Raw genomic sequence first — 17,782 nt, 5'->3', positions numbered from 1 at the left:
AGCGTAGGGTTTAGGATGAATGAATGCGTTACTAAACTTATTGGACTTTTGGGTAATGATTATAATTATTTCCTTGAAAAAGGTCCGTAGTGCGTTTGTGGTCGCCAAATTCGTATTTGAACTGTGGCAACTGACTCAATATACTAACATTTAATATTTGGTTTATGTAAAAGTAAAGTTGTAGTTCTGGGTTCCGTTTTACACTTTGTTGAGTGGAACCTCATTTGGATAATTTGGTAGCAAGATATATGTATATATGTATTTATGTGTGTGTTTGTTGATCGCCCTATAGAAATTTTTTGCTTATTTCAATAAGCATTAATAAAATGAATCTTTTCTCTTTTTTGTGTTGCTTGATGATTTTATATCGGACTCTTTCACATATGAAAAAAGCTTTTAGAATGGCTCTTAAGATTCTTGATGTTGCGGTTTAATTGCTCTTCTGTATGTTTGTAATTTATCTTAAACTCACAGAGCTGATAAATTCGTGATGGCTTCATCTGGTTTTCAAGCTGATGTGAGAGCTTTACAGAAGCAATTGGATGCTAAACATTTGGTGAGGCTTCAAGTAGTAATACCAAGTTGAATAAACTATAAGATATATGCACACTTTAAAATACTTTCATGAGTGGGTGTGAGGTATTTGATTGACCCTCTAGGTAGCTACCTTCCTTTTCGTTTTCATCTATTTATAACTTATATCATATTTCATCAAATTTATCAACATCAACAAAACAAACAAATGAGCTGCCCTGCTATGGCCCAATTGCTGTCAAACACTCTCTACTACAAACGTTTCTTTCCTTACTACTCATTCAATGTTTTAGGTGGTCTCGATAACGAAGGTAATCGATAAAACTCTAGTGTTGCCTGTTTGATGACATTTCTGCATGCTAATTAGATGTATTGATTTCAATAGGCAAGGGTTGTGTCTTCACATACGATGTTGTTGGTTCCTACGAGAAGGTTGGATATAGCTCTCAAGGTTCTGGTTCAACACTTATCGTGCCTGTTTTGGATAAGTGTCTAAAGGCTCCCAGCCTTTTTCTATTGCCTGCTCAGGTATAATCTTTGACCTCAAGTTTATATTACCCATTCATAAATGGTCCTTACTCTGCCTTTGTCTGATCCACAAATCCTTTGCAATGACAGGATGATGTCACTCCACTTTTTGAAGCAGAAGCAATTGATTTGGTGAAAACAGTTTTTTTTGCTGCAACTGAGAGAGATATATACACTGGAGACAGGGTTGAAATTGTCGTCCTTAATGCTGATGGTATACGACGTGAACATATGGAACTCAGGAAAGATTAATTGTTGACACAAACCCATGCTACTTGTCTTTATTAAGCATAATCTAGAATTGCATGGTATCTTTGAATGATATCAGATCATGAATGTCATTCAACGTTCTTCTCTCTTTGATTGTGGTTTAGCTTTATGATGATTGAACCTAACGAACAGCTACATTTCCCTATTTATCAGACATGAGTTTATTGTGGTAAAAACATAGCCATTGGTACAGCCAGAGGCCTCCATTATTTGCACAATGACTGTCAGAGAAGGATAATCCATAGAGACATTAAGTCATCTTTTGACTACAGAGTTTGAACCACTGGTAAATTTTGCATATTCTTCTTCTTCTTCTTTCTTATCAATTTCATTATCATTATCACATATACCCACCCTTATGTTAATTTTGTTGTATCTTTTATGTTTTTTCAGATATCTGATTTTGGACTAGCAAAATGGCTTCCATCTCAGTGGACTCATCATTCAATTGCTCCTATAGAAGGGGCAATTGGGTACCAAACAAGAACACTTTATCTGACATTTTTTCAAAAGTTATTTTTTTGGTACAACTAAAGGATTAAATGAAATGTTAACATTGTTTATACAGGCACTTAGCTCTTGAGTACTATATGTATGGAATTGTGGATGAGAAAACAGATGTGTTTGCCTTTGGAGTTTTTCTATTAGAAATCATTTCATGCAGGAAGCCAATAGATGGTTCTCACCAGAGCTTACACACTTAGGTAATGAAAGAAAGTCCCTTTTTTTCCTTATGATTATACAATAAAAAAGTTTCCACTTGATTTATTCTATTACTAATTTGTCGTATTATTTTGGTAAATGTCTAATATTAGAGTTTTCTCTTGGTGTTAGACTTTGCTTAGTCTTGGTAACAAAATATTTTAGCACATGTAATTGAACTGAAATTAATAATTTTTAATTATGAATTGAACAGGCCAAACCAACATTCTGCAATTAATGCAATTCTAGTAAAATTGCTCAATGATAAAAATTAGAGGGATGCAAAAGAATTGGTGGAGAGAAAGAAAATGGAAAAAGAAAAGAAAGATCTGCTTAATTGTTTATATTTTTACTAATTTACTCAAATTATTAATTTTATTTTGTTTTAAATTATGTTGCTATAGAAAATGTTGGTATGGGGAAAAATTGCTCCACTAATTATTAGATTGAGGTTGGAAAAGGAGCTCAACAGTATACCTTCAGCTATCACTATAATTGGCTCTTGTATTTAGGTATCTGTTAATAATACATGAGACATGACATAACTGTAAAATGTTGTTCTCAATTATCTTACTTATGTTTCTATTTTTTTGTTTTACTGTAAGTATGTATTGATTTTTTTTTTTTTGTGTTCTCTGATTTGACCTTGTAAGTTAAGTCAGTGTTAAGTTATCACTTTAGTTTAGGAAGTCCTCCACTACAGGTCCCTCCATAACCATTGTCATTGTTGAACAAGCATCATTGGATTCGACAATGACATCAAAGAATTGGTAGCCCGACCATTTTTTTTTAAACAGAAAATCACATATTATTATTATGCTCAATGTCAAAAAAATTACAGTTACATATTGTGTAAATTAAGAAACAATAATAGTGAGTTTTTGACCCAAATCACAATGACCAACAACACTACAAATAAAGTATTTAGGTCCAGAGCTCCTCAACGACACTGTAGTTAGTTAGCTCTAACAGTAATATTGGTTCAGCTATAGTTAGTTGATTAGTGTGGTTAGTTTTCTGTTAATCACTTCTTGGTTTCCAACTCCTTTTTCCCTCTCTTTGTATCTTTGTACTATTCAGCTATAAATAATAAAGTCCCATATCTCTGGTACATTTACAGATATCATTTTATCCAATTCATTTTCTCTTAAGTACTCTAATGTGTGTGTGGTGGCAGCGATCACATAGGGGGGCCTGTTTGGAAATATGAAATGCTATTATTTAATCACAAAGGAATGTTGATGATACTATGTAGAATAGTGTGATGGTCCTCCTTCCTATGATGATACCATCTAGATAATGACACAATTGATTACTAAGGCATGCCAAAGGCTTCTGTCATATTTTTTTGGCCTCTGTAATTTTCAGAGATTACCCCCAAAACAAAAGTTTCTATTCCTCTTTTTAATTTTTTTTATTTTTACCCTAACAGAGCTGAAAATCAATTTAGCAAAGGTTATAGAAGCTAGAAGGTAAAAGTTAGAACTAACTCTTTAAAATATTTTACTATTTGTTTTTTGCTATTTTAAATAATACTAAAGAACATGAAAAGAATACCAGGTTGGCAGTGGTGAGATTCTGACTAGGCCCATTGAATCAAAAAGTTGTGTATATATAATCTCACCTACTTATAAAAAGTATATTAGTGAATGGAAAAAAAGGGTAATGTAGTGGAGTTCATGTTTGGAAAGATACCCTTTTTCAAATAGACAAATATTTCTATGTGAGAGAGGTGGTTAGTGACAAATTCATAATAACAATAATGATAATCCATTTTTTGGGGTTCAACAAAAGATTTCTGCATTTGCAACCTTAATCAATTATTTTCTTGAGGTGTCTATTATTGGTGTCAGATTAGTGTTAATTTAATTACAAAGAAAGATGCTTTGAATGTGGTGCTGTTTCGAGAGAATAGTTACAAAAGCTTATAATTTATCATATTGGTAGATATAAGAAAATGAGATCAAAATGTTGCTAGACAATTTTATTGTGACAATCTTGTCTCCATGAAGTTTAATAAAAAGGTCCAATTATTATGAGACGTGTCTAGAATCCATTGTTTTTGTTTTCCCTCTTTTTTTTTTTTATAATTCTTTTGGCTGCTCCTTCTCATAATTAATTAAGTGTTTTATATCAAAGTAAGGATGTTTATCCTTATCAAAACTGCTAGTTCACACCATTTATATCTTCTAATGTGTTCTAGTGTTTTCCATGTCCATGGGAGGATATCAGTGTGTGTCTGTTTGGTAATCTTGATATCATTATTTGATGATGAAGGTAACATTAACTTGATACGTTATTGCTTTCCAAATTTCCAAAGGACTTTTGTACTCTTCCAACAGGAACATTTGATGATGGGAAATTCTCTTTCCAAATATTATTGAATCCTTGCACCTCACTTAAAATTTAAAGGGTCTCATGAGAGTAGTAGTGTTTGGTATTAGACCTTTCATAGATAATTTGATTCTTTTTTTTTCCATATAGATCAGACATGCTTATTTATGCATATTATTGTTCAGCAAACACTTTGTCTGTTTTGATTTCACTATCAATGGAGCAGTGATTTACACTATATTGATACACCTGATTGTTGAACCATGCTAATTTTTGAACAATTCAAATTGCATTTGTTGCCAATTCCTTACGTGACCAGACTATGGTATAGAGTTTTGTGAACCTTTCATTGAAATTGTTATTGTTTTCTATTGTTGGGGGGTTATTTCTTAGTAATCTAAGCAGTTTACTACGTGGGCCTTTTCTATAGTGGCTCTGGTGAAAGTAAATCTGAGACTCACTTAATAGGTGTGAAGGTTGATAAGCATAAGAAAGTACTAGTACACTTAAACACTATCTTTCTAAGTTTGATGAGTAAAAGTAGTAGTACACACTGCTTTTTGTCAATGGTATTTTTCTTAAGTTGCCGGTATATTTATATAATGGTTTCTTTTAAGTAGCAGTACATACTCCTTAATTAGCTATCTTGATATAATAATTTCGTGTCCATTTTCATTGATAGATTTCCCAACATAATTTATTGATAGGTTCCCAAACACTTTTTTTTTATCTGAATCTTTTGTTAATCTAATTTCTTTCTTTTTGATTTTTTTCGAAATTCTACTTGTTTTTTTATTGAGAGTTACAATGCTTGTTCATCCCCTTTCCCTAGTATATATTTTTCCTTTAATTTGGATCACAAGGGATCTTATGGAAATAGCTCTCCAAGCTAGACATGTAGAATATATTCATAAGTCATTTTGTTTTACCTGTAGCAGATTTGGTCTATATTAACTATTAATGAATTACCTTTAAAGATATATGTTATGCCTTGTTTTGCATAATACGTTGTGGTTGTGAGAAAAACTAGCAACTAATTTAGTCTATATTAACAAGTACTTATTGCAAAAGATAGATTTTCCAACATAATTTATTAATATGTTGCCTAATATAGAGCAGTCCCAATTTGGGGCGCCTCGCCCGCTTGTTTGTCAATAACATAATTGAAAACAGTTCAAAATGACTGAAATGATGAATCTACTTAAAGAACACTTGGTGGTAATTCTATCTTGCACTTATAAACCTTAGTTTTCTTTTCTTCCAATGAAACTTATCTTGGTTTTATATTTAGGTTGGTGGTAAAATGACACCAAGCGAAGGACAGTCTCGCAATGTACCGCAGTCAAACAATATTCATTCCCCTAAGGTAAATTATCAAAGTTGTAATTGTTTTAATGATTCATTTTAGAAGAACAAATACAAAAACTAATATATTGTCTTTAAAATAAATTTGGTAGAGTATTGCACTAGAAAAAAGACATAACTTTACAGAAGCGAAGAATGCTTGCTACTTGCTTGACTGGGCAGATGTAATTGTTGCTGAAGGTCGTTGGGATTCTAGTGATCCAAAGTTAACTATACATGGAAAGCCTCTTGGACCATACTTTATGCGAGTATGGGTTGATGCTGATATTGTACCAGTATCTTACTTATTTCGTCCTAATAATTCGATGCTTACAATACAAGAAGTAGTTGGTTTCAGAGTTGCATGGCCTTCTAAAAAAGTTATTCCAAGAGGTACATTTTCATACTCAAAAAAGAACCAATGTCTTATAATTTAGTGTTTGGTTTCTTTGTTTGCTTTGGTGTAGTTGTGAATTCATCATTTTGTATGTGGTGTCCTCATTTGGAAATAATTTTCATAGCATTTTTCTTGAAGTAATTTGTGATGCTAGATAATAACAATAAAATATTACTTTGTTTATTTTGCAGATGTGACAAGAGAAATAGAAAAGGATACTTAATTTTGAATGCTTTGTGTTGGGCAGCTGTAGAATATTTTGTGCTGAAAGTAGTAACTTTTCAATATGTTGAATATTTAAGACTACTTGAATACTTAAAGAACATTTTGTTGTTGATGACAGTGTTGAATGTTTTAAACTAATTTGTGGATTATTAATACAATGTTGAATATTTTTACTTTTTGTTATTTGAAAATCAAGTTCATTTGATGATGCTAGTATATATTAGAAAGCTAATTTTAATTATATAAATAAAAAATAAAATATAATAGAATAAATTAATGTTATATAAATGAATATATAATGAGAATTTAAACTTATCTAAATATTAAAATAATACAAAAAAATGTGTTATAATATCTATTACAATAACACATTTTGTTATCCCCAAAAATTGGAGATCGATGACGTGGAAATAGAGGTGACAAGTGGTAGTGCATGGTCCGTAAACGACACATTAATTGTCAATAAATATATTGGCTCCTCAGAGTTGTGATAAAGTGATCTGGCTTGAGAAGTGTCATGACCGACCAGGCATGACCTTGTCTGACCAGTCACGTGTTTGTCTGCCCAGGAATGACCTTGTCTGCCCAGGAATGACCTTGTCTGCCCAGGCATGACCTTGCCTGCCCAGGCATGATTTTTTCTGACCAGGCATGAACTTGGCCGATCGGTCATGACCATGTCCGACCAGCTAAGTGCATGTCTGCCCAGTTAAGTGCATGTCTGCCCAGTCAAGTGCATGACTGCCCAGTAAAGGTATGGCCGACCAGACTGAAGGTGATATGGATCAACTAGATAGAGCAGGGCTAAGTCAAGATTCCCACAAACGACTTCAACAAGAATTGGTCTTGGCATACACGGGAATCTCTCAACTTATCCCCCGAATATTGTGTATTGTTACATTTTGAATATTGTTGTAATTTAAATATCATGAGAATAATAAAATATCTCGATTATGGGGGATATCATCTATGCGATCCTAAGCCTATAAATAGAAGGCTTATGGCATCAGAAAGGGACTTTTGAATTCTGAACTTTTGATCTGAATTTTCTAGAGAGAGAAAGTACTTGTATTTGAGAGAATTTTTGTATTCTTTGAATCTACACTGAAGAAACTCAGTTGACTCAGGCTCATCTGATCTTGACTGTAGATATATAATCATAACTCTAAGTGGATTAGGCTATTACCATCACATTGGGGCTGAACCACTATAAAATCGTCTGTGTTGTTTATTTTCTCTTGAAGGTTTTATCATTTTTTTACATTCTCACGTCGTTGGCCAAAAACGCGGACAACATTTTTTATAAGTAAAGAATTTTATTATGCAAACTTCATTATAGAACACAAAAACTGTGTTATACTAAAGTGTAGTATAACACAAAAAATGTGTTATACTAAAGTTGTAGTATAACACAAATTTATAAGTATTGAAATGTGTTATATAATCAAATATAAATAATATAATTAAACACTTATCTATTTATTAAAATAACACAGAAAGTGTGTTGTCGTTGACAGTATAATAACACATCTGTATAACAATGATAAAGTGTTATGTAAAGTACCCTGACCTATGATAACATAGTCGGTTTTAACACGTCAAAAAGTGTTATGGTATGTTTTGATAACACATTTTTGGTCTTATTAAAAGCATTTTTTCTTGTAGTGTACTTTTATTTATAGTAGGCAGATTACAAAGATATATATATAAAATGATTACACCTGCTGTGAGGTTATTTGGGCAACCTCTTTGATTCTTATCTACTAAAGATAGCATAACATAAACAAAGATATCTTTTCATTGGATACGAAAGTCTGACTGGTAGTATTTCTTAAGGTGTTCCGTATTCCATGCTCGGGGTACTACAGTATCATCCAGGCGTGCTAGTTTGTAAGTGTTTGGCGGTATCCACTAGGGGACTTGGTAGGGTCCTTCCAAATTCACCCCTTGTACACCTACCCCTGGGTCTCGCGTGTTGGGAAGTACTTTTCTCATCACTAAGTCTCCTACTTTGAACATTCTTTCTCGCACCCTGGAGTTGTGGTACCTCGCTGCTCATTGTTGGTATGTTGCCACTCTTAGTTGTGCCTTTTCTCTTCTTTCTTCCAACAAGTCTAAATTTCCAGCCATTGCCGTATGGTTGACTTGGTCCTCATATGCCTGTACCCTGAAAGAGTTAATCTTTATCTCAATTAGGAGGACAGCCTCGCATTCATATGCTAAGGCAAAAAGGGGTCACCCCAGTAGTCGAGTGTGGCGTGGTCCTATAGGCATAAAGCACATTGTGCAGTTCATCGACTTAGGATTCCTTTAGTTTTTCTAGACTTGTTTTAGGTTCTTCTTGAGAACCTTGTTAATGGCCTCCACTTTCCCATTGGCTTGCGGATGTACCACAGCTGAGAAGCTTCTCCTTATTCCTTTCTCCTTACAGTACCCCTCGAACGTTTCTCGCTCTAACTTGGTGCCATTGTCAGAAATGATTTTGAAAGGCACTCCAATCTGCAGACGATGGACATGTTGACAAAGGTGGTGATCTGCTTGGTCGTTATTTTGACCAGAGGTTCTGCTTCAACCCACTTGGAGAAGTAATCTACCGCTATAACTGCGTACTTGTCCCATCCTCTACCTACCAAAAGGGTGCCAATCAGGTATATTCCCCAAATAGCATAGGCCAAGCGCTGGTCAGGCTAATTCGCTCATTTTGGGGCTTTTGGGAGTAGTTTGTGTGTCTCTGGCATTTGTCACACTTTCTTGCAAAGTCGTTAGCATCCTTCTCCATAGAGGGCCAGTAGTACCCTTGTCTCATGGTTGTCGCACTCGCCCTCGTGTATTTCATACAGAAGTTTCATTGCTTCCTCTTCACCGACACACCGTAAGAGTGGGACAGAAAACCCTCTCTTGTACAAGAATCCATCTACTAGGGTGTACCGGGCGATTTATATGCTACCCCCCGAGCTTCTCTCTTGTCTGTCAGTAGAGTTCCATCCTTAGGTATTTTATAATTGGGTCAACCAATGACAATTTGGGGTTCTTGATCATGTTAACCTCTGCCTCAACGATTCATGGATTGGATAAGTACTCCACAGATACAGTGTAACACCCTAGATAACCAAGATTGTTACACTGTGTGTTTATAAAGGTGTAAGACTTGCTAATCAAGTCATTTAGTAAAAAATGTGACACTAGAAACATAATCAAGTAAGGGTTAAAATATTTTGGTCATAAATAGATAAATTTTATTTAAATAAACGTTTGTTACATTGGATCCCAAAAATTGGGTTTAAAGGACAGTTTACAAAATTTGAAAAGTCATATACAATCACAAGCCACTCTAATGGAAAAATAAGCATTTAGGGTTTTCCTGTCCCTGTACTATCCCTCGGCCATGGCGAACGAGCAACTGACTATGATGAGTATGTGATGAATGATTATATGAGTTATGTGTGGTATGTATATAATAATGGAATATATGATATATAATATATGAATTTCGTGATATGTGAAAGTTGTCTTAATTGGTTAAGCTTGATCTGAGTTATGTGCAAGTATGTGTTCTCATGTGGATGAATATGTGGACTACCTTCTATGTTCATGATTTTGTTACATGTTATGATATAGGAAGCCTTTAAGTTTTTAGGCTGGAAACCTTAGACCTGAGCCATAGCTCTACATTAAGGTATAACAACACCACTAACCTAAAGCTTCTTATATTATGACTAAAGATATTTTGAGTTGTATGTGATGTGATATAGTGCCTTGACTAAATGTCATCACACATGAATCATGAACATAAACATTGGCATTTCAGCATCAGCATGTATGCATGGCATGTTCAGTTATATGGTGCATTATTATGTGATATAAGACCATGCAAAAGAATATGAGAAAAGTTATGAAATGACTTGAAAAGTTTTATGTAAAGTTAAACAATTTAATGACACAATGCTTAAGCAAAGTGATAATAAGATGTTTAAAAAGGGTGCCACTGTTTCGATGAAATAATCAAGTAAGTTCAGTAAAGAAAACGGAGGTCTATAAGACTTATAGTGGCTGCCCACTAGTGTGGGCTAGGTCAGAGTTCACCATTCAGATATGTTTGCCATGTTCCCGTCTTTCTCCTCCATTTATATGTGTAATAAGTATGGCAGCTATGGCAACAATGAAATGAGTAATACGATGAGCCCAGCTGCGATGATGGCTAGCCGATGGAGAACCCATGGGATTTTGTATTATATTTGCAACAAGCCCTACAGGCATTGGCTCAATCGAACATGTTAGATTAGCTTATACAGGATCTTTATTTATTTTCATGTATATCTAATATTAAACAAATTAATACGAGATAGCCTAAAACATGTTTCTAAAATTGAATTCAAAGAGAAACAAAGAATAGAATACTTACAGTATACGCAGCAGAATTAAAGAGTCCCTCCTTCAGTTTTTCTAACTCTTGTATCTTCTCTGTCACAGAGTATTATCAAGAAACTGAATCGATCTTCTATTCTCTTCACAATCTTCCAATGTATCCTTAGAACCACCTAGAATAGTGTGGGCAATACTCAACACCTGAGATAGATATAGAGAGAAGAAGAGAAAATAACAAAGAGGCTTAGAAAAGGACTTGTGTTTAGAGAGAATCTAAAACTATCAGAAAACCAATGATTAAACTTGTGTTTTGACTTCTCTCTAAGCACTCCTTTTATAGGCTTAATTAGGTCATTTAAATTAATTAAAAAATCAATAAAATAATAGTCATTTTGAAGCCCTAGGTTGAAATTATCATGGGCTATAGGCCCGTGAAATTTCCCATTTGATTATAAGCCCATTGGACTTAAAATCAAGGCCTGTATTATTTTCTATTGATTTAATTAATTAAATAATTATTTATATCCTTTATCAAATTAATTATTTATAATTTGAACATTGATTTAAACTTCTTTATTAATTTAGATACCAATTTATCTTAATTAATAAATCTGCCATAATTTCTCTTTTCTTCTCAAAATTACACAACTCTGTGAAACTATCCAAAATTGACCTGGTCAACTTTGATAATTAAATCAATTAATTGAGGCTATCTAGATGATTTTATCTAAGGTACAATGGGGACCATGGGCCTATGAAATCAAGCTCCAATAAGTTATCATAAATCTAACAAATAAATTTACTAACTTATTAATTCCTCGTGACTCCACTATAGACTCGGAATTACACTATTGAATTCATAGAACGTTCTATAACAAATATAGATACACTATTAATAATCCATTGTTACAACCATAAATGTCACTCAATCCTCTATAGACGGTCTACAATGAGATAGGACTAAAATACAGTTTTACCCCTCATTGTATTTTATCCTTAAAACACTCAGTTCCTTGTAAATGATATTTCAGTAAACTAATTTAATTATTGAAATGAGATCTCTATCATTTAACACCTTGAACCAAACTAAAAGGAAACCATCGTTTCACTTATTCATCAGAAGCTATAGATGTTCATATCTATGATTTACACTCCCACTCAATTATACTACCGAGTTCCCAAGATGTCAGTATGGGATAGTACGTAGGGTAAGCTGGTAACGAACAAGTCAAAGAACTCAAATAATACAATCAGTTACAATACTAACCACTCAGAATTGAGATTGAATTGATCTATGGTCAACTATATGATATGACTAGAATAGATAATAATGGTATGTTTACTTATCTTATCAACTGTCAATATCGGTCCTGTCCAATGTAACAAATACATCTGATCTTATCTACTTTGCTAATGTTCTGGAAAGAACATAACACTGTAATGTGTAAGTAGATCATATCGTAGATTGGCAAGTTAGTGTAAATCATGTGCACTGACTAATCTTAGGACTAACGTATTTTGAACATATAATCAAATTTATATTCCACTGTGATGACGTCGCTATAAATAAGATTAGCTATATGCTCGGGATTTAATAGAAGTTTATATTAAACAAATAATCATGAAAATAAAACATGTGAGCAAAGTGATTGACCAAGTCAAAAAATTATTTCTATTCTTTTATTGATAATAAATGAGATTACAAAGAATTTGGGTTTTAATTAGGGCATAAAACCCCAACAGAACAGTGTGCACATCCCATAATAATGTGAAAGTAAAAAAGAGAAAAAGCACAAAAGTAATGTTTAAAAGTGCTCCATCAATAAATGAAATGCATAAGTATTATAAGTTAGCATATGAGTATATGTGAACTTCAAACTCACAACATTCATGTGTATGTGTATGCAAGAGATTTACTTACTGAGCGTTAGCTCATTATGTTATTTTCCAACATTTTTCCAGGTGTGGCTTTAGATGTTGAGAAACTTGTGGAGCACGGACTCAGTAGCAATGCAATAGTGGTTTAGGGTTTTTCATATTGCTACATTAAACTTAAAGTATTCATACGTGTAATAATTTCTATTAATAAGTTTATATAAGAGTTTTAAATTTTTATGTATTTCTTAGTATCATTTTATTTAATTCATTTGGTCAAGTGCCTAACATACTCGTAAACCCTGGAATTACGAGTATGTGGCAGACGTACCCTACCTTAGGGACGTCACAATTGATTTCCATCAACTTCCAATCAGAAATAAAATACCTAGGAGACAGAAACTAGCCTTCGGGACCTCAATTTCTACTAAACCATGTAGTAGAAATTATCCGAGCACCTTGGTTCAAACCCCCGAGCCCTAACTGTCTTGAAAAAATTCTAATGCTGAAATTCTCATGCGGGTCATGACTTGCCCCAAGTTAGAGAGCAACCTAGGCCTGAAGGGCCACACGCGCCGCGGCGCCCCTCGGGCTAGGTCGCGACGCCCCTCATCGACCCAGAGAAAACCTGCGTTTTCTCTTCTTCTTGCTAGCCAAGAACATTAAGCCGTCAACCCAGAATTTTTCCCCACTTATCCCTTCAATTCAACACCAAACAAGTTACGTATTCAAGATTAAACTACCAATTTAGACACCCCAAAACCTCAGCAATTACACTTCAATTACCCTCTCAATTCAACCAGAATTCAACACTCAAAATCCCATAATTGAACCTACTCTAAGCTTCAAAATACTCAGCTCAATTCCACATAATTAAACCAAGATCATCTACTAATTATACCAAGAAAATCTACCAATACTTCAAAGATGAAAACCACAATCCTTACCTCAATTTGGGAGCTCAATTTTCCACCTGAATCCTCACACCAACTCAGCTCAAAACTCTGAATTTTCCTCTGATTTCTAGTCCCAATTCTCGCTTAATTCTCCTTCAGTTACTTCAAAAATCACAGCCCCAAAGCCTAGCCTAGGCTCCTCTGTTCCTTAGCTTCAAGCTCCCTTGATGGAGAGTGAGAGAGAGAAGAGAACGTGAGAGAGGAGTGAGTGTTTTATGCTTCTTTCTTCAATATTTCTACAGCCTTCAGTTATATTCCAAACAAAACTCTGAATATATCCTCTCCAAGAAAATACTATTTTGCCCCTCCTATGGTTACTAATTCCTCAAGTGGCCCCTAGGGGTAAAAGGGTCATTTTGCTCCCAATTCTCGCTAATTCCTCGAATGTTCCTAATATTTACCAACTAAATCTCATCATCCAATTACTTTCCAATTATTTTTCCCAATGTCTAATAATCTCAAATATCTTAATAGAATTCCCAAAGATACCCCTAGGCTCCCCCGAGCGAGGTATAAATGCTCGCTGTGACTATTTCATCAATCCACTCACTAGGACCGTCTCGAGCCATATGCTGCAAATATATCCACATAATAATGTGGTCTCAACAATTTACCACAAATAATCACATTTATGCCCTCAACGGGCCAAAATTACAAATATGCCCTGATAAGCTAAACAGGGCCCACATGCTTATTAATACTCATAAACATGCATTTCACATATCCATATAATCATATAATCACGCATATCACATAATCATGCATTTAATCATTTAAATCACACATAAACCAATTATGCCCTCCCGACACGCTAATCAAGGCCCTTAAGCCTTAATAGTGATTTTGGGTCGTTACATACAGACTCGAGCATATCTCCATCCTTAGTGGAGTTCAGCTTTGTGAGGGCATCGACATTGGTATTCTTCTCCCTTAGGATTTGCTCTATGGTATACCCCTCCAATTGATCGAAATAGCTCTTTACCCTCGCTAGGTATGCGGTCATCTTGGGACACCTCGCCTAATACTCACCTTTTACCTAAAACACTACTAATTGTGAGTCACTAAAAATGTGCAAATGTGTTACCTTTAGCTCCTTGGCCAACTGCAAACTAGCCAGAAGTGCTTTGTACTCCGCCTCATTTGTCAAAGATTCAAATCCAAACCTTATTGCACAATACTGTAGAGTCCAAGAACTTTACTTAGCTAGTTAGATAGTAGTAGGAGTAGTAATAGTTGTAGTATTTTTATGACTATGGATTTTGGTTCAGACTAGGATTTAGTTGGACACTCGTAGTAACACTTGTAGATTTTCTATGTTTAACCTAAGGTTTGATTAATATGACTGATATTGATGGTGATATTTATTATATTATAAGGTTTAGATAGACCCAATAAGATAGTAACACTTGTCTTGTGTATGTTTAATGATAATTAAGTATTTTTTAGGAATAAGTTTATTAAGATCAATATTTGAATATCCTAGGGTCTGCCAGCCGCTTTGAAATCGTTAGAGGACTTAGTCAAGGCTGTTTACTCAATTCAAATTAGGCTGAAAAAGTGTAATTATGTGTTTAATATTTCAGTGTATGCCGATATATCGCAGCTATAGGGGGCGATATATCGCCATACGGGGATACGAAAAACACATAACTTCGTACGACCACCTCAACGAGCCTCGGGCATATTAGCCCAGGCGATATATCGCCTACTAGGGGCGATATATCGGCTCATGTACCAGATTTTTGAATGTTTTTAAAACCGAGCTCATTTTAATCTTTAACCTCTTGATAAGTCCAGCATCTTTCTAACCGAGTCTTCAGCCTTTGCTGAACGATAATTCAAATATTTTTCAATTAAAAAGCCATTATTTTATTCAAGTTAAATGAAGATCTTTTCATTCTTGAACTCTATAAATAGGACCTAGTACCCAACCATTTATTCATTCATCAAGCTAAGTTCAGAGTCTGCAAGCTGCTAGGTTATTTTAAGAGTGATAAACACTTGGGTTGGGGTTATAAGCTTTATCCTTATAAGCTTAATAAACACTCAGGAAGTAAGGTTTATAGTATATTTCAGGTTCGAGGAGTTGTTCGGTCATAGAAGCATTAAAGGTATTCCAAATTCTAGTTCATTTATGTATTGTTTCCTTAAGTTCTTATAGTTTTCTACTCAAAATCTTAACTCTATTCTTTATTCTTGGTTAGGAAATCTAAGATCTTGAATGTAAGGTTCTTGGTAAGTATCATTTCGATGGTATAGTTCTTTCATTCTTCTCATCCCTTTTTCTTTAGTATACTCACCTTTCTTTGACGATTTTTAGGAGTGTTCCAAAGTCCCAATCATGTTCTCATATCTCGGTATTTTTGGTAAGGAAAATAGGATAGGATTCTATATGTTATATGTTATCTTATGATTTATGTGTTATGAAATGTTATATTATGTATGTTGGTAGGCTTGGGCATATCACTTGTATAACTAACAAGCCCAAATAAATTTATGGGCCTATGACTTGCTTAGCTAGCAAGCCCCACAAATCTAATGGGCATATGACTTGTTTAGTTTACAAGCCCCAAGTAGTAATGGCCATTATAAGTATATATGACATATGATTATGATACGCTTATGGTATATGTTTATGGTATGTTTTTAGCATATGATATGAATTTTATGTATATGATTTATGTTGTTAGATTTTCCTTGCTGGGCATTAGGCTCATTCCTTTATGTTTATATGTGCAGGAAAATAGCTATGGTGGTGGAAAGGTTCTTGGCAGCTTGGGGGTTGTGTATTAAGCCAGGATGGAATCGGTGGATTGAGCATTCGATTCGAGGATGAAGTCGCTTCTTAGTCTTTTAAAAATTATGCTTTATATGTATTTTCCGCACTTTATTTTGTAATCCATTTATTTAAAGTTATGTTATGTTTTTATTTTAAAAATAATGGGATCCCATATCCTACTTTAAATTTTATGTAGTTTAACATTTGTCTTCCAACTTTTAATGAAGTTATGATTATTTCACTAGTGATTTTTATTAAAGATTAGTGTCTATGTATAGTAGTCATTAATGGTCCAAAGTCTAGAGTAGTTGGGTCTTTACAAATACATCTTGTGCCCCCCAGGCCTAGTCATCACGATATCTGCCCCAGCTCTCCCTTCGTTGGATGCTCCATCCACGTGGAGGCTCTATTCCTTGAGCTTTCTTTCCTCTTCCTTGTTAATCGATTCGCTTTCCTCTATCTCTCTTTCATTTGATTGATAGGTGAACTCGACTATAAAGTCTGCAAGCACCTGCATGTTGTTTGAGGCCTTTGGGGTATATGTGATGTCAAATTAACTTAACTCAATTGACCATTTCAACAGCCTTCCTGAGGTATCAAGTTTGTACAACACCTACCTTAAGGGGTTATTAGTGAGTACCTCAATCGCATGGGTGTGGAAGTAGGGACTTTCTTGATGCCACGACCAAGGTGTACGCTAACTTCTCTATTTAAGGGTACTGGGTATTACACGGATTGTTGGTGCTTCTTCTCTCCATTAACCAGTGCAGCACTTATGGCATGCTCGGACACTGCCAAGTATACGTATAGCCTCTTGCCTTTTTCTGGTTTAGCCAACAAGGGTGGCTTCGCTAGGTGCTCCTCCAACTTGGCAAAGGCTTCCTCACAATATCCATCCCAAGCGAACTTTTTGCTCCCTTTTAGGATGTTGAAGAAGGGGAAGCACTTGTCCGTGGACCTCAAAATGAACCTATTGAGCGCTGCTACCCTTCCCATTAAACATTGCACCTATTTCTTGCTCTTGGGTGGATTCATCTCTACTAGTGCTATGCCTCTGTAGTTAACCATGAAATCCAAAAACTTTCCTGAAAAGACTCTGAAAGTGCACTTGAGTGGGTTTAACTTCATCCGGTATTTTTAGAGTGTGTCGAACATCTCACTTAGGTCCCAGTTGAGTTCTTTGGCCTTTTTGGTCTTCACCAACATATCATCTACGTATTCTTCCATGTTCCTTCCAATCTGGTTAGCGAACATCCTGTTCACCAATCTTTGGTAGGTGGCACCTACATTCTTCAGCCCAAAAGGCATCACTTTATACTAATAGAGTCCTATATTTGTTATGAATAAAGTATGCTCTTCATCAGCTGAGTTCATGGGTATATGGTTGTATCCAGAATAAGCATCCATGAAGCTAAGTAACTCATGTCTGGCTGTTGCGTCCACCAATTGATCTATTCTTGGAAGCAAGAAGTT

The 17,782-nt window shown here is 34.7% G+C and overlaps 1 long non-coding RNA gene across 1 annotated transcript; it reads left to right on the top strand.

Annotated features, from left to right (window-relative positions):
* The first annotated feature begins 695 nt into the window (after positions 1 to 695).
* On the top strand, positions 696 to 978 carry LOC133833953 (uncharacterized). The gene is made up of 2 exons (XR_009893228.1): positions 696 to 845; positions 920 to 978. It is a non-coding gene; the product is annotated as an uncharacterized LOC133833953 (long non-coding RNA).
* The last annotated feature ends 16,804 nt before the right edge of the window (positions 979 to 17,782 follow it).

The sequence above is a fragment of the Humulus lupulus genome, chromosome 5 (assembly GCF_963169125.1).
Source record: "Humulus lupulus chromosome 5, drHumLupu1.1, whole genome shotgun sequence".
NCBI classification, from domain to species: Eukaryota; Viridiplantae; Streptophyta; class Magnoliopsida; order Rosales; family Cannabaceae; genus Humulus; species Humulus lupulus.
The sequence above is the reverse complement of the archived record's forward strand: the minus strand, read 5'-3'. Positions and strand labels throughout refer to the sequence as shown.